Raw genomic sequence first — 21,147 nt, forward strand, 5'->3', positions numbered from 1 at the left:
CAATTTCAATGAGTGGCTATGCCTAACATAGAGATAAGCCAGGTGTTCTGCTTAAAACTGTAAGTTCTAGGGAGACAGATTTTGGATGAGGGTTAGCATCATAACCATCCAGTCCTGGCAGAGGCTCCCACCAGGAAGCTTCCCATCACAAGAGGTATACAAGCCCATTGGGAAATCAGTAGGACTAGATGGCTTCTTGATATGCTCCCTTTCCTATTTGGAACCAGTCTGTTGTTCCATGTCCAGTTCTAACTGTTGCTTCCTGATCTGCATACAGATATCTCAAGAGGCAGGTCAGGTGGTCTGGTATTCCCATCTCTTTGAGAATTTTCCACAGTTTATTGTAATCCACACAGTCAAAGGCTTTGGCATAGTCAATAAAGCAGAAATAGATGGAGATTTTTGGAACTCTCAATAAACCTCAGATATATCTATCTTCAAATTATGAAGACAGAGGTTATATCAATAATCTCAGATATGCAGATGATACCACCCTTATGGAAGAAAGTGAAGAACTAAAGAGCCTCTTGATGGAAGTGAAAGAAGAGAGTGAAAAAGTTGGCTTAAAGCTCAACATTCAGAAATCTAAGATCATGACATCCGATCCCATCACTTCGTGACAATAGATGGGGAAACAGTGGAAACAGTGGCCAACTTTATTTTGGGTTTCTCCAAAATCACTGCAGATGGTGATTGCAGTCATGAAATTAAGACTCTTACTCCTTGGGAAGAAAGTTATGACCAACATAGATAGCGTGTTAAAAAGCAGAGACATTACTTTGCCAACAAAGGTCCATCTAGTCAAAGCTGTGGTTTTTTCAGTAGTCTTGTATGCATGTGAGAGTTGGACCAAAAAGAAAGCTGAACGCTGAAGAATTGTTGCATTTGAACTGTGGCGTTGGAGAAGACCCTTGAGAGTCCCTTGGACTGCAAGGACATACAACCAGTTCATCCTAAAGGAAATCAGTCCTGAATATTCATTGGAAGGACTGATGTTGAAGCTGAAACTCTAATACTTTGGCCACCTGATGCAAACAACTGACTCATTTGAAAAGACCCTGATGCTGGGAAAGATTGAAGGCCAGGGGAGAAGGGGATGACAGAGGATGAGATAACTGGATGCCATCACCAACTCAGTAGACATGAGTTTGAGTAAACTTCGGGAGCTGGTGATGGGCAGAGAGGCCTGCTGTGCTGCAGTCCATGGGATCGCAAAGAGTTGGACATAACTGAGCAACTGAACTGAACTGAGATGAGTTCTAAGGACTCCTATAATTTCAATCAGTTATGGCTCCACAAAACCTCAATGAGTTTATGGAGAAGCATTTTTCCTATTAATTTCAGAAACACTGCATGTTTATTATCAAGTGCCCACCTCTACTCACTGATGGTGGGATTTACAAATTGGTACAACTTTCTGAAGGGCAATTTGGCACAACATATCAAGATCCTTTAAGATAGCCACAGCGAACGGGACAAATTGAGATAGTTAGCATTGACATATATACACTACCAAGTGTAAAACAGATTAGCCAGTGGGAAGCTGTTATGTAGCACAAGGAGCCCAGTCTGCAGCTCTGTGATGACCTACATGGTGGGGCGGAAGGGAAGCTCAAGAAGGAGGGGATATATGTCTATATAGTTATGACTGATTCACAACATTGTACAGCAGAAACCAACACAACATTGTAAAGCAATTACCCTCCAATTAAAAATAATAATAATAATAAATAATTCATTAGAATAGCCACACCATTTGACCCTGGGACTTTGTCCCAAGGAAGTAGTCTGTAATGTGCCCAGAGATATAAATACAAGAATGTGGCTAGTTATTTACAATATGAAAAAAAAAGGCAGAAATAATTAACTGTTGAACAATAGAGGAATGATTAAATAAATTAGGGCACAGCCAAAAGATGGAAAACCAAGTTTCCATTAATCTTGTCATTAAAAAAAAAATGTCCAAATAAAACATAAGGAATTTTCCTACATTTATCCTCTAGAAAAGAAAAAAAAAAAAACTCTTTAAATTCAAGTTCTTACAGAGTCTCCTATTAAATGCACTCTTTTTCAGTTACTTTATTTTAAACAAAGTACTGTTTGAGGAAATCGTATTAGCCCTCCTTGACCTCAATCAATGCTAGTCTGGGATGTTTAAAGAGGTCACCTATGGGAACTGGGAAAAAAGGAAGCAAAGACATTTAACAGGGATTTAGTAATTATTCTGGGGGTTAAGACCTTACAATTACAAGTGTTAGCTGTCATTGTAAACAGGCTTTTAAAGATCACTTTTAAAAGCAATACAGTAAGTGGCTATGTTGTAGAGATCACTAGTACACACTTCTGGGACAAATAAAAAGACTCTTTTAATGTTATGCTAATAGGTACTTGTGGCTTTGAAAACAATTTCCAGAGACAACACCATACACAGATTTTTAAAGTCTTAGATCTCAATCTCATTAGACACGAGATTTCCCTGGTGGTCCTGTGGTTAAGACTCTGCTCCCAACGCAGGGGGCACAGTTTCAATCCCTGGTTGGGGACCTAAGATCCCGAGTGCCGAATGGTGCAGTCTAAGAAACAAACAAATAGGAAACAAACAACAACACTGAAAAAGAGAAGCCTCAAACAAATTAGACCAAAATGGAAATGGTGTGCTGCAGACAGCTACGGTGGGTAATTTACAAAGCAGCTCCAGGATGACAAAACATAGATATCAAAGATACCAGGAGAGCTGGTATAAAATATGAAAATGGGAAAGAATAATCTTTCTAAATTTAATGTATTTCCTGCTATATGTGGTTTTAAATATCTTTGTGCAACTAAATTTATAAATTAAACATTGTGAGTAAGCATTTGATGATTTCCCTATTTATATATTCAAATTGGCCTCAAAACTTTTTATTGAATCTTGCATTTGGGAAAATTGGGCCATATGTTCTTGGCTACCATATAATTTAGGCCCATATGATAGATAGTAATGAGAGAAAAATATCTGTGAAATAATATTAAATATAAAACATAAATATGCTATAATGTGATTCTAATTTTGTTTAAACACAACTGTAGACATAAAAAAAAAAAGATTAGAAAGAGCTGTATCACAATGTTGAAAATGATTATAGCTGGGTGATGAAATTAGGAAGCATTGGGTTGGCCAGAAAGTTCATTCAAGTTTTTCCACAACATCTTATGGAAAACCCCAAATGTACTTTTTGGCCAACCCATTGTATATGTGTTGAGTCCTGCCCCTAGGCCACAGGGGCAAGGCCTTGCACCAAGGCCACAGAAGCGGAGCCCAGAACCAAGGTCACCTCTGAAGCTGACTGAGGTCCATTGTAACCATTGCCGAAAGCCCCTCTGATCATCACCAACAAGTTTCCTGACTCCCAGTTAGGCAAAAATGCCCACTCCAGTAAACACCATATAGCACCCCAACCAATCACCTAACACCAACTTTCCAGCAGGCATTTTCTTTGGCTTGAGGCTATAAAAATTGGCTATTAGCCCACAAAAACTGTCGACTCTCCCTGGTCTGTCAGGAGGTTGGCCCACCTCGCTCTCAGTGCCCACTTATCTCTGCTCTTTGTTCTTAAAAAACTTGCTCCCTTCTGAAATGCTCTGTGTCTGGAAATTCTTTTCCAACCCATATTGGAACTGCCTCAACAATATGGATTTTAAGTTTTTCTTTTTCTTTTTGGCCACGCTGCTGATTTTCTGATGAGGGATAGAACCCAGACCCAGGGCCACGAAAGCGCTGGGTCCTAATAACCACTGGGCCGCCAGGGAATTCCCAAGTTTTCTTTTTCCTAAAGATACATTAATGTTTAACCAGGGGAAATCATTTTTTAAAAGGCTTTTATAAAATTGCCTTCTTTCTTAGATTCTCCCTTGGGGATATCTGAACCTCTCTGGTCCTTTTTCATTCCTTAAATCTTTGGGGAACTACAGTATTGGAGGGGCCAGGGGGACTTGGATAGAAATATGTTCACTACCAGGAAGCTGTGCCTGACACAATAATGAGGGGAGAAACGCAGATTACTAAGCAATGGCAGTTGTGTGTGTGTCGTGGGATCTGCCCCTTGGAAAGGAGAGACGTGGGAAAAGAGAGAGAGGGAGGGAGGGAAAGAGGGAGAGGGGGACTATACGGGGGCTGTACACACATGGTGAGTTTGTTTGCACACGCATGACCAAGGGTCTAGAAGCAGACCCACCAAACCGCCCCAGGGCGGAGCAGTCCTCCACGCTTCTGCTCCTTCAGTTTCCAGTTTGTCCAGTACATGTTTGCAATAGGATGGAATCGGCTTTGTGCTGATTCTACCGCAAAGGGCGAACGCTGAAGGTGAGCCTGGTCCGTGTGTGGTTTCACTGCTCTGCAAATGAAAAGCAATGTTTCCCCGAATTCCCATGTCCCCCCAACTCTGGGGGCACCAAGGAGTTTACAGTCAGCCCCAGGCAGCATTTCTCTGGCTTAAACCGGGTCTGCTGCTACAGGCCCTGGTCTCTAAGAGGACCCAGAGACACAGCTGAGCATGGAGACTTGTGGTTTGCTTAGAGTTTCCTGAAAGCCAGGTGCTGCACCAAAGGCTTTGCCAGCACTTACTTCACTCTTCCCACAACCTTCTGTCCATTTTATAGGCGGAGAGACTGAGACATTGACAGAGGGTGACATTACACAGCTGGGTGACAGAGCTGGGACTGGACCCCCGGCGGCCTGGGCACCCCACAAACACAGCCTCTCAGCTGCCACATTAACATCTGTCATTTCCCCCACTTTGTGATCTGGTCCCATCAGTGATATCTGTCGCTAAGACCTCTGCTGCCCTCTCCCCAACCTTCTACCTGAAGGAACAAGCCACAGCCTATGGTGGCAGCTGATACCCATCCCAGAGGGTGCCAAGACTGAGATTGAACTGCTACAAGAGCATCTGGGCCAGTCCCAGAATTTCCGAGACCTGCCTTGATCCAGCCTCCTCCCTCTTCCTAAGAGGTCTACAAGGAAAAGAACCCCATCAGGGAATCTTCTCATTAGCTGGCCTTTGGTCTCAACACCAGTGCAAGCATGATGGACTGTGCCCAGGAGGACTCTTTTTCCTTAACTGAGCTGAGTCATCCCCTCTTCCCTAACCGGTGCACCATCCTATCTCCTGCACAGATGGAAGAGAAAGAGCACACCCACGAACCCTAGATGTGCTTCTGGGGTCCTTAATTTAGGTGGTAAGCATCCTTCTTCCTTTGGGGGTGGGGAGGGGTGGTTTCATGATCATTTTCAATGTTGACTCATCCTGGGTGGTCGGGGTGAGGGGAACCCCACCTTGGCTACCTCTGTGACCCATTCCTGCTGCTGATGGTGGTCCTGCCACCATCAAGCCATCAGAGGGACCAGCTGGGCCTTCAGCCCACCAAAGCCATCCTGCGTCCTCGGAAACCCCCACGCTAAGCTCAGCACAATCGCTCCCCTCCATCTTTTGGTGCCACACTGCCTGACAGCAGATGACATAACAGATGACTGAACCCCAAAAACACCTCCTTGTTTCTCCTTGCAGACCGCCACTCCCGTCACTTTCCCGGGGCTCAGACAGGGACCCAATGAGGACAGAACTGCCCCTTCCCTAAGCTGCGGACCCACCCTCACTTCCCTGAGGATGCTCTCTCACCCTGGTGTGTCCACAGACTCCCTACAGCCAGCCCTCCACACCCCTCCACATCCCCTAGAGCTTACATAAATGCACCTAATCCCAGGTTAGTTCAGGCGGTGTGTCAGTCACTCAGTCGTGTCCAACTCTTTGTGACCCCATGGACTGTAGCCCGCCAGGCTCTTCTGTCCATGGAATTCTCCAGGCAAGAATACTGGAGTGGGTAGCCACTCCCTTCTCCAAGGCACATTCCTGATCTAAGGATCAAACCCGGGTCTCCTGCACTGCAGATTCTTTACCATCTGAGCCACCATATAAGCCCTTCCCCTTTCTGCATCTTAACCTCCCTGCACTCACATTCTGAAAAGGCAGCAGCTTTTCCCAAAATCACCATCAGTCAGAGGTCTCATCCTTGGTGGATTTGCCCCTGAATCAGCAGAGTTGTAACTGACTTCTCAGTGACCTCATGTCAGACAGAAATCATACAAATAAACTTATTTGCAAAACAGAAATAGACTCACAGACTTAGGAAACAAATTTAAGGTTACCAAAGTGGGAACAAGGGATAAATTAGATTGGGATGAACAGATGTGTGCGTGCGCTCAGCCATGTCTGACTCTTTGCGACCCCATGAACTGTAGCCTACCAGCCTCCTTTGTCCATGGAATTTTCCAGCAAGAATACTGGAGTGCATTGCCATTTCCTACTCCAGGGGATCTTTCGTATCCAGGGATCCAACCCACATCTCTTGGGTCTCTTGCATTGGCATGTGGATTCCTTACCACTGCGCCACTTGGAAAGCCCCAGTGAACAGATACACACTACTATATAAAAAATAGATAAACAGGGACCTACTGTATAGCACAGGGAACTATATTCAATATCTTGTAATAATTACTTATAATGGAAAAGAATCTGAAAAAGAATAGATATATATGTATAACTAAATCACTTTGCTGTACTCCAGAAACTAAAACAACATTGTAAATTAACTATACTTCAATCAAAAATAAATTTAGAAAACACAAAGGGTTTGGGGGAAAAAAGAAGAGGTCAGAAAAATATGCAGGACTGTGCTCTGCAGGGGCTGGGGCTTCCAGTGCGACCCCTTTGGAAATGAGAAGGACTTAAGAGTCTCTGGAAACCAACATCCATTTCTCCTCTCAGATTTTATCTCTTCCTCGGTCTTCCTTTTGATCTTGTTTTCAAGCCAGAGATGAGCATTTCCACGTTGACTTGGCTTGATTATAACTGACTCTGAACCTTTCTAGTGATTAAAGTAGCCGCGAGGTGATGTTCTCCAGAGATTTGTACTGCAGGTTGAATAATTCAAGGCTTCCCTTCCAGAAGGCTGAGAGATCTTGGAGGGAAAAAAAAAAAAAATCAGAGAGCAGAAAACTTTTTTTTAAAGAGAAGAGTAATTTCCCCCATGCTGGCTACACAATAAGTACTCAATAAACGGTGGTTAATTTTGATGGACATAAATGCTCAAACAGAAATCAAATAGGAAAAACGGGCAGTGACCTGGTGGGGTGGAGCAGGATATTGAATGCCTCCAGCAAGCAGGGAAATTCAGGTGACTTAACTTCCTCCCTCCCCACTGGAGGACAAGATGCTTGGGAGCTGCTAAATTTAAAAAAGAAAAATTTAAGAACAAGGCGGGGAAAAAGATGCTTGGGAGTTTCTGATGTTTCCCTGAATGAAGGAAGGGAAGAAAGCTTGAAGTGAGGACAACTGAAGGGTGGCACGCATTGGCCTCTGTTGTCCTGCTCAGCCTGATGGTCTAAGATCCAAGGAGGGGAATTAGGCCAGAAGAGGAAGGAGCTATTTCCCCGATTGTGTGAGACGGTGGTCCGGGCTGGGCTGCTTGGATGCCCATGTGACCAGGTTTGACATGAAGGAGAGCTCATATTCGCTCCATCTCAGCTCTGGCTTCTGGGGACAGAGTTCAGGGGAATGTGATGCCATGGGAGAGCAGAACCAGGCCCCTGATACCACCCAGGGCACCTGGCAAGTGGCTGTCTCACCGAGGGCATCTGCAGCTTGGCAGTGGCCAGTGCCACCACCAAATGGTGGGCCATCCCCAGGAAGGAGAGTTGAAGAAGAGGCGTGGATCTGAGGGCCTGCCACCCTGGGCAGCCCAACACAACCAGGGAACACCTGACTGGGAAGGGGAGACCTGCACAAATCAGAGTTTGCAGTCTTACCATCAAGGACCAGTGATAGGGTGGCTGCCTTCCCACCAACTGGCTGCTGCAGTCTAGATGGTTCTTGTTTCAAAATCTCCTACACAGGATTGGCCCAAACCTAAGAAGCCCCTGGAATCCTCTTATCCAACCTCTGTTATGGAAACTGAAGCCCAGAGAGTTTGGGTTGCCCAAAGTCACACAGTTAGTTAGGAGCTACAAGGAAGCAAGAACCAGTCTCCTTCAGGCCCAACTTCCAGGACTCTGTGTGTGGGAGAGAGAGAGCACGCGCATGCACGGGTGTGTGGGAAAGAGAGAAGACTGAGGTTCGGGCCCCCTGAGTCCATGCCAGCGCCTCGTGCCAGCAATCCTGGCCTTTGTACTGTCAGCATCTCTCATAGCTGGAATCCCAGCAGCTGCCGTCGCTCCCTGAGTTTGCACAGTCAGCATCCACAGAGCCAATTCATCTACCTGTGGTTTAATGAGCCTCAGATGCTGCGACCAGGGAACTGGAAGCCCAGAAAATTCCAATTCAAAGCCCACTCTTTATAGCCAATTAGCATCACAACTCCATACCCTGGAGAGGCCAGGGGCACACCAGCCATTGAGCCAGCAGCTGTGGCCTCTCCCCAGACATGACGCCCCAACCCTAGGAGGACAGAAGTCTTCGAGTTCCAACATCAGAAATGTTTCTGCTCCTGAAAAGTAGCCAGACAACTGGAAAATGGGACCCAATGTTGATCTGGAATGAGGGGACGAGTTCCAACTCTCTGGGCAGGACGAATCTTCGAGGAAAATGGGACCCAATGTTGATCTGGAATGAGGGGACGAGTTCCAAATCTCTGGGCAGGACGAATCTTCGAGGAACAGATGTCCTCTATGCTTCCAGACCCTCTCCTCCAGAATCTCTGCAGGCTGGTGAGTATGAGTTTATTAACTTGAAAAGAACCTGAACAGTTCAGTTCAGTTCAGTTCAGTCGTTCAGTCGTGGCCGACTCTTTGCGACCCCATGAATCACAGCACGCCAGGCCTCCCTGTCCATCACCAACTCCCGGAGCTCACTCAAACTCATGTCCATTGAGTCGGTGATGCCATCCAGCCATCTCATCCTCTGCTGTCCCCTTCTCCCACCCCCAATTCTTCCTAGCATCAGACTCTTTTCCAGTGAGTCAACTTGTCGCATGAGGTGGCCAAAGTATTGGAGTTTCAGCTTCAGCATCAGTCCTTCCAATGAACACCCAGGATTGATCTCCTTTAGAATGGACTGGTTGGATCTCCTTGCAGTCCAAGGGACTCTCAAGAGTCTTCTCCAGCACCACAGTTCAAAAACATCAATTCTTCGGCGATCAGCTTTCTTCACAGTCCAACTCTCACATCCATACATGACCATGGGAAAAATCATAGCCTTGACTAGACGGACCTTGGTTGGCAAAGTAATGTCTCTGCTTTTTAATATGCTGTCTAGGTTGGTCATAACTTTCCTTCCAAGGAGTAAGCGTCTTTTAATTTCATGGCTGCAGTCAGCATCTGCAGTGATTTTGGAGCCCCAAAAAATAAAGTCTGACACTGTTTCCCCATCTATTTCCCATGAAGTGATGGGACCAGATGCCATGATCTTTGTTTTCTGAATGTTGAGCTTCAAGCCAACCTTTTCACTCTCCTCTTTCACTTTCATCAAGAGGCTTTTGAGTTCCTCTTCACTTTCTGCCATAAGGGTGGTGTCATCTGCATATCTGAGGTTATTGATATTTCTCCCAGCAATCTTGATTCCAGCTTGTGCTTCTTCCAGCCCAGCGTTCCTCATGATGTACTCTGCATATAAGTTAAATAAACAGGGTGACAATATACAACCTTGACATACTCCTTTTCCTATTTGGAACCAGTCTGTTGTTCCATGTCCAGTTCTGACTGTTGCTTCCTGACCTGCATACAGGTTTCTCAAGAGGCAGGTCAGGTGGTCTGGGATTCCCATCTCTTTCAGAATGTTCCACAGTTTATTGTGATCCATACAGTCAGAGGCTTTGGCATAGTCAATGAAGCAGAAATAGATGTTTTTCTGGAACTCTCTTGCTTTCTCCATGATCCAGAGGATGTTGGCAGTTTGATCTCTGGTGCCTCTGCCTTTTCTAAAACCTGCTTGAACATCTGGAAGTTCACTGTTCACATACTGCTGAAGCCTGGCTTGGAGAATTTTGAGCATGACTTTACTAGCGTGTGAGATGAGTGCAATTGTGCGGTAGTTTGAGCATTCTTTGGCATTGCCTTTCTTTGGGATTGGAATGAAGACTGACCTTTTCCAGTCCTGTGGCCACTGCTGAGTTTTCCAAAATTGCTGGCATATTGAGTGCAGCACTTTCACAGCATCATTTCTCAGGATTTGAAATAGCTCAATTGGAATTCCATCACCTCCACTAGCTTTGTTCGTAGTGATGCTTTCTAAGGCCCACTTGACTTCACATTCCAAGATGTCTGGCACCAGGTGAGTGATCACGCCATCGTGATTATCTTCGTCGTGAAGATCTTTTTTGTACAGTTCTTCTGTGTATTCTTGCCACCTCTTCTTAATATCTTCTGCTTCTGTTAGGCCCATACCATTTCTGTCCTTTATCGAGCCCATATTTGCATGAAATGTTCCCTTGGAATCTCTAATTTTCTTGAAAAGATCTCTTTTTTTTTCCTATTCTGTTATTTTCCTCTATTTCTTTGCATTGATCGCTGAAGAAGACTTTCTTATCTCTCCTTGCTATTCTTTGGAACTCTGCATTCAGATGCTTATATCTTTCCTTTTCTCCTTTTCTTTTCGCTTCTCTTCTTTTCACAGCTATTTGTAAGGCCTCCTCAGGCAGCCATTTTGCTTTTTTGCATTTCTTTTCCATGGGGATGATCTTGGTCCCTGTCTCCTGTACAATGTCACGAACCTCTGTCCAGAGTTCATCAGGCACTCTATCTATCACATCTAGACCCTTAAATCTATTTCTCACTTCCACTGTATAATCATAAGGGATTTGATTTAGGTCATATCTGAATGGTCTAGTGGTTTTCCCTACTTTCTTCAATTTAAGTCTGAATTTGGTGATAAGGAGTTCATGATCTGAGCCACAGTCAGCTCCTGGTCTTGTTTTTGCTAACTGTATACAGCTTCTCCATCTTTGGCTGCAAAGAATATAATCAGTCTGATTTCAGTGTTGACCATCTGGTGATGTCCATGTGTAGAGTCTTCTCTTGTGTTGTTGGAAGAGGGTGTTTGCTATGACCAGTGCGTTCTCTTGACAAAACTCTATTAGCCTTTGCCCTGCTTTATTCCGTGCTCCAAGGCCAAATTTGCCTGTTACTCCAGGTGTTTCTTGACTTCCCACTTTTGCATTCCAGTCCCCTATAATGAAAAGGACATCTTTTTTGGGTGTTAGTTCTAAAAGGTCTTGTAGGTCTTCATAAAACCGTTCAACCTCGGCTTCTTCAGCATTACTGGTTGGGGCATAGACTTGAATTACTGTAATATTTGCTTAAATGGGTTAGTGCCCCATCTATTGGGTTCTCTGCACAGTCCCCTTTTTCCAGTCACCCCCCCCCCCGTCTTCTCCCTCCAAATGGTTACAGAAGGGCCTCTCACGCCTTCTGTTTTTAGTGTTCCAGAGGACCATTGTGGCTCCGCCCCTAAGGAGTGGCATCTGCTCTAAGCTGGACCAATCAGAGCCCCTTCTTTGAGGACCGTGGGAAACTGGTGATAGGGGTGGATTAAGAAGAAGGATGAGACCAAGTCTCCTTGGATCCGGGAACTTAGAAACTGCGGGAAGGGACACTTTCCACCACACCCCTCCACACTAGTCCACCACACCGTGGACTAGAGCAGCAAAGAAATTCTGGCTTCAGAGGTGCATGAAGCAGAAAGGAACAGAAGCAAACTGAGAGTTCAAGTAAATTCAAAATTGATTCCTTGTAATGTTCCCTCATGGGTCCTCTGGGCTCCCGAGCACATTAGCTCTGTCTGCTGCTGAGTTGTTTCTCTTCTGGATTAGACATTCTCAGGTCCTTCAGCTGCCCTCTCACTGGACGTGACCTGGAATACCATCCCCATGCTAAACAAACATGGAGTGTCTCAATTCCCTGTGGAGCAGAGCATCCAGAACTCAAGATGCTCTGAAGCAGCTATGAGAGAAGGTGGGGGCTAGCACCTCCCTGCTCCTCCATTCATGCAGCCCGAGTCCATTTGCCTCATGGCAGCCATGCCACTTGGTCTTTGCCAAGCTCATGGTCCACTGAGACCCGGTGTTTTTTTCATAGTTGCATTTCAAAAGCCATGTTTTTCCTTACTTGCCTTTGTTTCGCTGGAGTAGGTCTTTCGAGATGTTGCCTTATCATCTCCCTTTCCTTCTGCTCTTATCCCTTCTTCCCTGGGTCTGCTCTGCCTCCTACCACACCCTAGACTGAAGCCAGGGAGGCTGCCTAAGACACAGATCTGACCCCCTGTGCCCCTGGGCAAACCTTTCCATGACTCCTGACCTGTAGGAGAGAGTCCACACCCCTGAGTGTAGCAGCAGAGTCTCCCGTGTTCTGCCTGAGCCGTCTCTCCCACCGTCTCCTCCTGCACACCTCAGGAGACAGCAGGCCATGGCCCCACACCTGACCCCACACTGCCACCATGGCACGTGCTACTCCTTCAGCCTCTAGTGGCTCTGTCGGTGCATCTTGGCAGGCAACCTTGGAGACAGATTCCAAATGGTCTGAATATGAATTTTCTTTACCAGCAGTCTATAACCTTGAGGAATCCCATTCCATTTCTGAGTCTCTGTTGCTTCAGCTGTAAATTGGTAATAAAAACATCCACCTTTCAGGGCTATGGAGGAGACTTGAAATAGTTTAGGTAAGGCATCAAGCACAATGCCTATAGGTGCCTATATTGTGCTTACTAGCACACTGTACCCACAGCCTGTATATCTAGAAAATTCCTATTTATATATCAAAACCCAATTCAAGTGTCAGCACACCCACGAGGACGTCCCTGGTTCCCACCCAGTCCGAGGCCTCTGACCTCCTAGCGGAGTAAGCACGCTCCTGTTTAGCTATATGTCTCCCTATCTAATCACCATTTGCATCCAGGTCTGTGTCCCCGCCATCATATCTGAGCTCTGCCAGGACGAGGAGCAGGTCTGCTGTCTCTCTCCAAACCCCAGTACAGAGCCTGGCACACAGAAGAGATCCGTAGGTGTTTATTTGATTGAATCACATTGGATTAGTCAAATCTTATTGAATTCCGTCAATCAGTATATTCTCCATCCCTCCCAACTTTCAGAAATTGGACTTCCTCCTTCATCACTAACAGAAAGGATGCGTACGTCATATTGATTGCCTCTTGTAGGCTGGGCACTTTCTAGTTGTGTGTCCCTAAGTGTGTAACTCCTTTAATCCTTACAACCACCCAGTGAGGTCGGCACCGTCATCAGCTTTGTTTTCTGAATGGGGAAACTGAGGCTCAGAGAGTTGTGTCACGTGACCAAAGTCAAACAGCCAGGAAGTGAGAGAGCTAGATTTGAACCCAGGTGTTCTGTTTCCAGAACATCCACCCTTTTTTTAAGCTTTTTATTTTTAAATAATCTTCGATTCACAGGAGAGTTACAAAGACAGTGCAGAGAGTTCCTATGCGCCTTCCTCTCTTATAAATATCTCACGTAACTATGGCATATTTAACAAAATTAAACATTAACAACAGTACAATATTATCTAGGATCTAATGCCTGATGATCTGAGGTGGAGCTGATGCAATAATAATAGAAATAGAAGTGAAAGTGTTAGTCACTAAGTCGTGTCCGACTCTTTGCAACCCCATGGACTGTAGCCCACCAGGCTCCTCTGTCCATGGGATTTTCCAGGCAAGAATACTGGAGTCGGTTGCCATTTCCTTCTCCAGGGGATCTTCCCAACCCAGGGATTGAACCCAGGTCTCCCTCACTGCAGGAGGTTCTTTACTGTGTGAGCTACCTGTGAAGCCACAATAGTAATAAAGAGATCAATAAATATAATGTGATTATGTATGTATGTGAAAATCGCTCAGTCATGTCTGATTCTTTGTGATCCCATGTACTGTAGCCTGCCAGGCTCCTCTATAATGTGCTTAAATCTTCCCTAAATCATCCCCACCACACTCCCAGTCCGTGGAAAAGTCTTCCAAAAACCAGTCCCTGGCACCAAAAAGACTGGGGACCACTACTTACAGACATTATTCAGGTTTCCCCAGTTTTTCCACCAATGCTCTTTTGCTGTTCCAGGACACAATCCCGAATTTCACACTGCATCTAGGCTCCTCTAACCAGTGACTGTTTCTAGATCTTTCCTTGTCTTCAGGACCCTGGCACTTTGGAAAAGGAGCAGCCAGGTATTTTTATGGAATGTTTCTTGGCTTGGGTCTGCCTTGCATTTTCTCATGAACAGTCTGAGGTTGGACTTGGAGAAGCAGATGGCAGAGTGCCCATCTCCTCGCAAGAGACTGGAGGTATGTGATAGCCACATGACTTGTTACTGGTGAGGGTAATCTTGGTCCCTTGGTTTCTTGTCTGCAGAGCTACTATTTTTCTGCCTTTGCTTTTAACCACACTCTAGTGCCTCTCCATCCATGTCATTGGTGCTGGGTGAGAACTGTGCTTGGCCTGGCGGGATGTTCAGAGAGATGACAGAGCCTGGGATAAAAGGATTCTGGAGTTGCCCAAGGCGGGGCCAAAGTGTCAGTTACCCAAAGCAGCATCCAGAGCATCAGGAAAGGGCATTCTCCCCACGCCTGGAATCACCAAGAAAGGCTTCCCAGGATGGCAGCATTTAGGAGGGAGCTATCTAGGTGGCGGGGGGAGATGCCATCCCAAGCAGGGGACTGGCACCTGCATGACATCCTCACAGGGAGATGCCCACAGGAATGGGGTCTAAATGAGAAGGCAGTGGTTGAACTGAAATTGCAAAAAGGTCATCACAGCCATCCCCCTGTCTCCAAGGAGAATGACTCTGAAACCCTCCCAGTCCTTTGAAAACACCTCCACATTTTCAAAGGACTCCACATTTATAGCCTAGAATCTCAGAGCAGTGGTTTCTAGACAGGGGAAAATCAAGCCAGTGGAGCAGCTCACGTTTATCCCCACCCCCTCCTGCTCCCACAACACTTTGACACTCCCTCTGGCATTTATCACAGCCACATTTGCTTCTAGAAGCAAGCAAGCGTGTGAGTCTGAGCCCTCCACCCACCACACAGCACACCCCACCCTGAATGCAGCGAGGGCAGGGTCCTGCACATCCTGCTTTGCCCTCCTCCCCCTCCAGGCACGGAGCCCCAGGCCTGACACCCAGGAGGGGCTTAGCCACTGCCTGCTCCCAGGAAGGTGGGAAGAAAGGAGATTCGCTTCTGCAAGAAGCTTTGAGACGAATATTCTGAAGACATTTTGTGACTCCCACCACCTTCCAAAGCTCCAAAAATCATTTTAAAAACTGATGACTGTGAAATTTCAATTATATTCACAAGGAAAGCTAGAGTGAACCGCAAGAAGCACAGAACAGCGGCTTTGCACTGAGAGGTTGGAGACCAGCCTGGAAGCCAGACCCATCTGTTTCCAGGGGCCAGCTGCACATGCGCAGCCTTTAATGTATAGTCCTTGATAGAGGGGACAGTTCCAGAGACAGTAGAAGGCTATCAGGGTGGGTGAGTCAATGCCATGAACCAGCTACCAAAAATAATTTTGTGCTCAGAGGCTGTGTTCACAGAGCTAAAATATCCGCTATTAGAGAATGGGGTTCAGGGAGACAAACTGTGTTTGGTGCAGAGTTTGGTCTTGAGACTGGAGAAAGGCCTGGACTTGGAGTATGGTAAGAGGATCCAGATAACAGGAAAATATGCATGAAGAATCTGAGACAAGTGTTGCTCCTGGGAATCTGTAAGAAAGGCCAGCAAGGCTTACAGAGAGAAAGCAAATTGTAGCCATACGAGGCTGCAGATATCGGTGGTGGCAAAACCTGCAGGGTCTCGTGGGTCACCCAGAGTTTGGATTTTACCCCAAGAACAACAAGAAGCCCCATTCTATTCTTGCATTATTAGCCAGAAACCCACACTGGCCTAAGTCCCAGATATCACACACACACATACATACACACACACAGGAGGGACAGCTCATCTGTGTCCAGTAGGGAAATTGCATTGAAAGAGCTTCAGAGGAGCAGAAGGTGGGGGTGGTGGGGCTGTCCCCTGAGCCTTGACCATGAGAACATATCCTTGTGGAGATCTCGGCCAAGCTGCCATTTGGTGATCTGCACTCACTTTTGGGCCTGGCCTTCAGGGATTTTCGAGCACCAGTAGCTGGCAGAAAAGACTTTCTGCAGCAGAATTACATGATTTGTACTCTTTTTTTTTGCTTCGCCCTGCAGAAAACTGGGACCAGAAGTCATCTCTGTCCTACTATACTTGCCTTAAAGTCAAAAGCTGTAGCCACCCTGCTCATCTTACACTGTGGACAGCCAGTCTCCAGGGTCACCTCATGGTGGGCACACATCTGGGTCCCTAGGGACACCTTCAGCAGCAGTTCACTGCAGCAAACCATAGACTATTGTCACTTCATCCCTGACACAGAGGAGAGTCCCGCAGCCCCCTGCTACACTCCACACCACCACGGACCCCTTTTTCCAAACTTCCCAGATGCTGTTGGTGGAACCTCCAGCTCCCATGAGTCCAGAAATTAGATACGGCTGTCACTGCTGCTGCCACCCTCGCCAGAATGGATTCTTCGGGTCCCTGCTGCTTTACTCTCTAGCCCAAGTCCAGGATGGGTGAGTCTGATGGGTCCTAAGTCCACACCCTGACAGCATGGAAAGTTAGAAAGGTGAGTTTTCAAATTCTCTCCTGAGGTTGTCTGGTTTCTTACCAAGACTCAAAAGCTAGAAGAATCCTCAAACAAAAGTCAGTGATTCTGATGCTAGGAAACCAACAAGGGTGGAATGTGCCCACTGTAGGTGATTTCATACAGCGCAGATCCTAGACCGTTTATAGCTTTGTCAAGGTTCTCTTAGTTATAAGCAGAAACAAGGTCAAGAGTAGGAGTGATAAGGGTTGGCTTATAAGGCATCCGTGAGGCTCAGAGAAACAGGAGGGCAGGTGCCACTCCATAAGTAAATCCCTTAGACTCTATGCCCCAAGATTCCATAAACTTCAAAATTCCTGCTAGCAAGAGGATCCCCAAAATTCCTGCTAGCAACATAGGAAAGGGATATTTGGGTCCCACCTGGGCAGACGTCCGTATTGAAGCCCAGTGTTCACTCTCAGTGGAGGCAGAAGGTCAAAGCCAGAAGCAGAATCTATGTGATGAGCTGAGCTGTCTCCCTTCCCCCAAGGTGATCAGTCTTCGGGGAACTGAAGATGAAAGTCACACAGACTTTTTCTCAAAGCATAAACTAAGGCTAAGGCAGGGCGGGGGCTCCCTGTCTCCTGCCCGTCCCCAGCCTGGGCCCTGGAAGCTCTCCCTCCTTTATTCTCAATCCCACTTCAAGACAAGGGAAGTCACCATGACATCAACGTTATCGTCTTCCAGGAATCCTCTGTTCCTAAGCCCTTAGAGTCTGCCTGCACTCCACTGCCCTTCAAAGATGGAAAAACCATCCAGCACTTCCAAGCCATCTGTCTTCTAAATAAGTCCTGCCCTTTATAAAACCCTTTCCTGAGTTTGCAGGCCCAGCAGACCCACTTGACAACAGTGAGATACAGAGGCCAGAGTCCTCTCCTTGCCCTCTAGGAGGGAGCAGCGCCAGACAACCCTCCCTCCAGGTCTTTCCAGGTCCTTACCTAAGACTGGGTGGAGCCTGGGAAGAAGGACCACCCCCAGGAAAACAAGCTAAAATTAAACCGCATGAGAGCAGAATGACTAAAGCTCCCCTCTAAACACACACACGCAGAGTAATTAATTTAGGACATGCCACACGGGCCATCTCTTCCCAGATATTAGATGAAACCTTTAGGGAAGAGGAACGAACTGTATTATCTAATCACACACTTGAGATACCAACATCCCCTCTTCCCACCCCCTCCCCTTTAGCCTAGAGAAAAGAACAATAATAATAATAATCAAGCTGGTCTATTTATGGCTCTGAAAATCAGCAGTTCCAGGCCACACCTGCTAGGGTCGAGCTGAGCTCTGGAAAGACTCTGCACGACGTCCCTAAGTCCGCCTAAGTGTAGCGGGCAAGACACAGGAGCTGCCAGCCTCTCCCCCTTCAGGGAGCACACCAGGGCTGTTTAGAACAGCTCGTTGATGGGGTCAAGGAGAGGAAGCCAGAGAGTCTGAAGGGCATCTCATGTCGTGCAATCCAGCCGGCAGCCCAGGCTCATCACTCAGCATAAGCCATACAGATTTATTTATATTTTGCGCGAAAGAGGGAAATTACTTAGCCGTAGGGATCAATTCTTCAATCCAACGTTTCTAACATGGCAATAAATTTATTTCACTGTCTCCCTCTTTCTTTCTCCTCTTGCCATAGCTTAAAGAAATAAGCCACCCTCTAGGAAGGTCCAGGGATGGGGGTTGTGAAAAATACTGGAGGAACTAGGCACGAGGCCAGAAAGATACTCATTGGGCAGCCGGCCTTTGTGCAGTGAGCACTGGAGTTGGAGTCAGGAGACTCGAAGTCCAGACCCTGGTTCTGTCACTGTGTCTGTGGTGTCAGTAAACCTGGGCAAGTCAGAGCTCCTTTCCTTCACTGCTGAAGTGGGCAGAGCTATTCCAAGCCCACTGGGTTGATGTGAGAAGAAAACGAGACCAGATATATTCAGTCTTTTGGTTTAGCTCCGGATACATCAACATGATTGATTGAAGATGAATTTAATCAGATTTGATGGTGTGATCCATAGCATCTCCCTGCCCAAGTGGCATCATCTGTGATGTTGCAAAGACATCACAGCATGAGTAAGGAAACATCCAGGCCATTTTCCAAAACCAGAGACTACCTGGATGTCCTCCCCTCTCAGGGATGGGATGAACCTGGGATGTTTGTGACAGCTCTGGCCTAATGCATTGGGAGCCCAGGGAAGCCTCCAGGAGCTGCGCAGGTATGATGAATGGTCCTCCCGGGCCCGCACACCTTTTCACCAAGGACAGGCTCAGCCTGATGTATGGGCCATGTAAATGCAGCTGCTGGTTAATGCAAGGCTGTGATGGGGAAACATGAACGTGGGGACTGACTGGGAGGAAATGATGTCATAGGGATGAGGGCCCTGCAAAGTGACAGGGAACTTTTCTGCTGGGAGATGCTTGAAGTGGGAATGCTGAGAATAGTCCAGACAGAGGGAACAAGGAGACAAGCAGGTACAGGCATGTGGGGCTTTCGAGGGGCATAGGAGAAAAGATCACCCTTCAAGGGACTTCCCTGGTGGTCCAGCGGTTAAGAATCCACCTTCCAAAGCAGGGGGTGCAGATTCAGTCCCTGGTGGAGAAACTAAGACCCCACTTACTGTGGAGCAACTAAGCCCGTGTGCCACAACAAGAGAAGCCAGCGCACTGCAATGAAAACCCAGCACAGCCAAAATTAAAAATAAAAATCACTGTTCAAGGCTTGTGTCAAGCATCGCATCTTCCAGAAAAGTCTTTCTGACCGCTGGTTATGCTCCTGCTCCCTAAGTAGCCATTGATCATTTTCCTGTAAGTCTCCTTTGCAGTTGCTTTCAAGACCCTCCAAGTCTGGCCCCAGACCACCTTAATTCCCCCAGACTTTCATTGACCAAACAGCTCCTACCACCCACCTCCAGGCATTTCCTGCTTTTGAAACGGCTCCCCATCTCCCTTTTCACCCGTCAAAACTCTAAGTGTTCTACCAAGTCCAACTTGGATGTCCCCTCTTCCAGGACACTTTCCTAAGGCCACTCTCCTGAACTATTGTCGTCCTGCAGCCCCAAATCCTTACAACATTTTGTCCTTTGGGAAGCTCTTTACGTACCTTGCCCTGGCATACCAACATTTATTCAAAATCAAATATTTTCTGAGGGTGGATAAACAAGCATGGCCTGTGTGTACAAGAGAACAGCACTGAGCAATAAAAAGAACAAATTATTATATCTACAACACCATGGATCCCCAAAATAGTATGATGAGTTAAAGAAACCAAATGCAAGAGTATGTTTTGTTTGAGTTCTCTTTATATAGGGTTTCCCTGGTGGCCCAGCAGTAAAGAATCTGCCTGCAGTGCAGGAGACATAGATGTGCAGGTTCTATCCCTGGGTTGGGAAGATCCCCTGGAGGAGGAAGCAGCAACCCATTCCAGCAATCTTGGCCAGAAAATTACCGTGGACAGAAGAGCCAGGCGGGCTATAGTCCATGGGGTCACAAAGGAGATGGACACAGCTGACTGAACAACAAAAACAGCAAACACAGGCTTAAAACAGGCAGAATTGAACTACGGTGATGGACATCAGAACGGTGAAACCGCGGCGATGGGCATCAGAACGGTGAAACCGTGGCGATGGGCATCAGAACGGTGAAACTACGGTGATGGACATCAGAACGGTGGCTGCGGGGACTCCCTGGTGCTCCAGTGGTCATGAATCCATTTTGCAATGCAGAAGCCGAGCGCTCGGTCTCTGGTCAGGGAACTAAAATCCCACACGGTACAGAGCAACTAAGCCCACGCACCTCAACTGCTGAGCACACACAACTCTGGAGCCCGTGAGCCCCAACAAGAAAGTCCACGCACCTCAACAAAAGATCCCACATGCCACAGCCAGGACCCAACAAAGCCAAATAAAATACTTAAAAAAAGGAGAAGAAGAAGAAAGTGGTTGCTTTGGGAACAAGGGCAATTGATGGGAAGGGGCAGGCAGAGCATGAAATTTTCTGAGGTGATGAAAAGGTCCTAGTTCTATACCTGGCACCACAGAGGCCACTACCACCTGTGCCTTCTGAGCACTTGAAATAGGGCCTATCTGAATTGAAATGTGCTGCAAGTATAAAATACACCCTGGTTTCCAAAGACCTGAGATGAGCAAAAGAATATAAAATGTTTCATTAACGAATTTTGCTATTGATGACATATCAAAATGATAATATTTTGGATATGTTGGGTTAAGTAAATATGTTAGTAAATTAATTTCACCTGTCTTTTTGTTTACTTTTTCCATAAGGCTACCAGAAAATTTTAAATCACCTACGTGGCTCATATTACATTTCTACAGGACAGCACGGCTGAGGATCTTGATGAAGCTGTTGGTTGCCTGGGGCTACATATTTGCCAAAACTGATCAGAATGTACCTGCAAGATCTGTGCATGTTGCTCTCTGTAAAGTCTACCTCGATTATAAAGCAAGTGTCAGTGAGGACCTG

At 46.5% G+C, this 21,147-nt stretch overlaps 1 long non-coding RNA gene across 1 annotated transcript in view; it reads right to left on the reverse strand.

The window, feature by feature from the left end:
- Positions 1 to 3,167: 3,167 nt before the first annotated feature.
- LOC129541417 (uncharacterized) overlaps positions 3,168 to 21,147 on the reverse strand; it is an 80,154-nt gene continuing 62,174 nt past the window's right edge. The window contains exon 3 of the long non-coding RNA XR_008682816.2: positions 3,168 to 6,996. This is a non-coding gene — a long non-coding RNA (uncharacterized LOC129541417). The remainder of the gene's footprint in view (positions 6,997 to 21,147) is intronic.

The sequence above is a fragment of the Moschus berezovskii genome, chromosome 4 (genome assembly GCF_049115385.1).
Source record: "Moschus berezovskii isolate FMDL1 chromosome 4, NW_MosBer_1.0, whole genome shotgun sequence".
NCBI lineage: Eukaryota > Metazoa > Chordata > Mammalia > Artiodactyla > Moschidae > Moschus > Moschus berezovskii.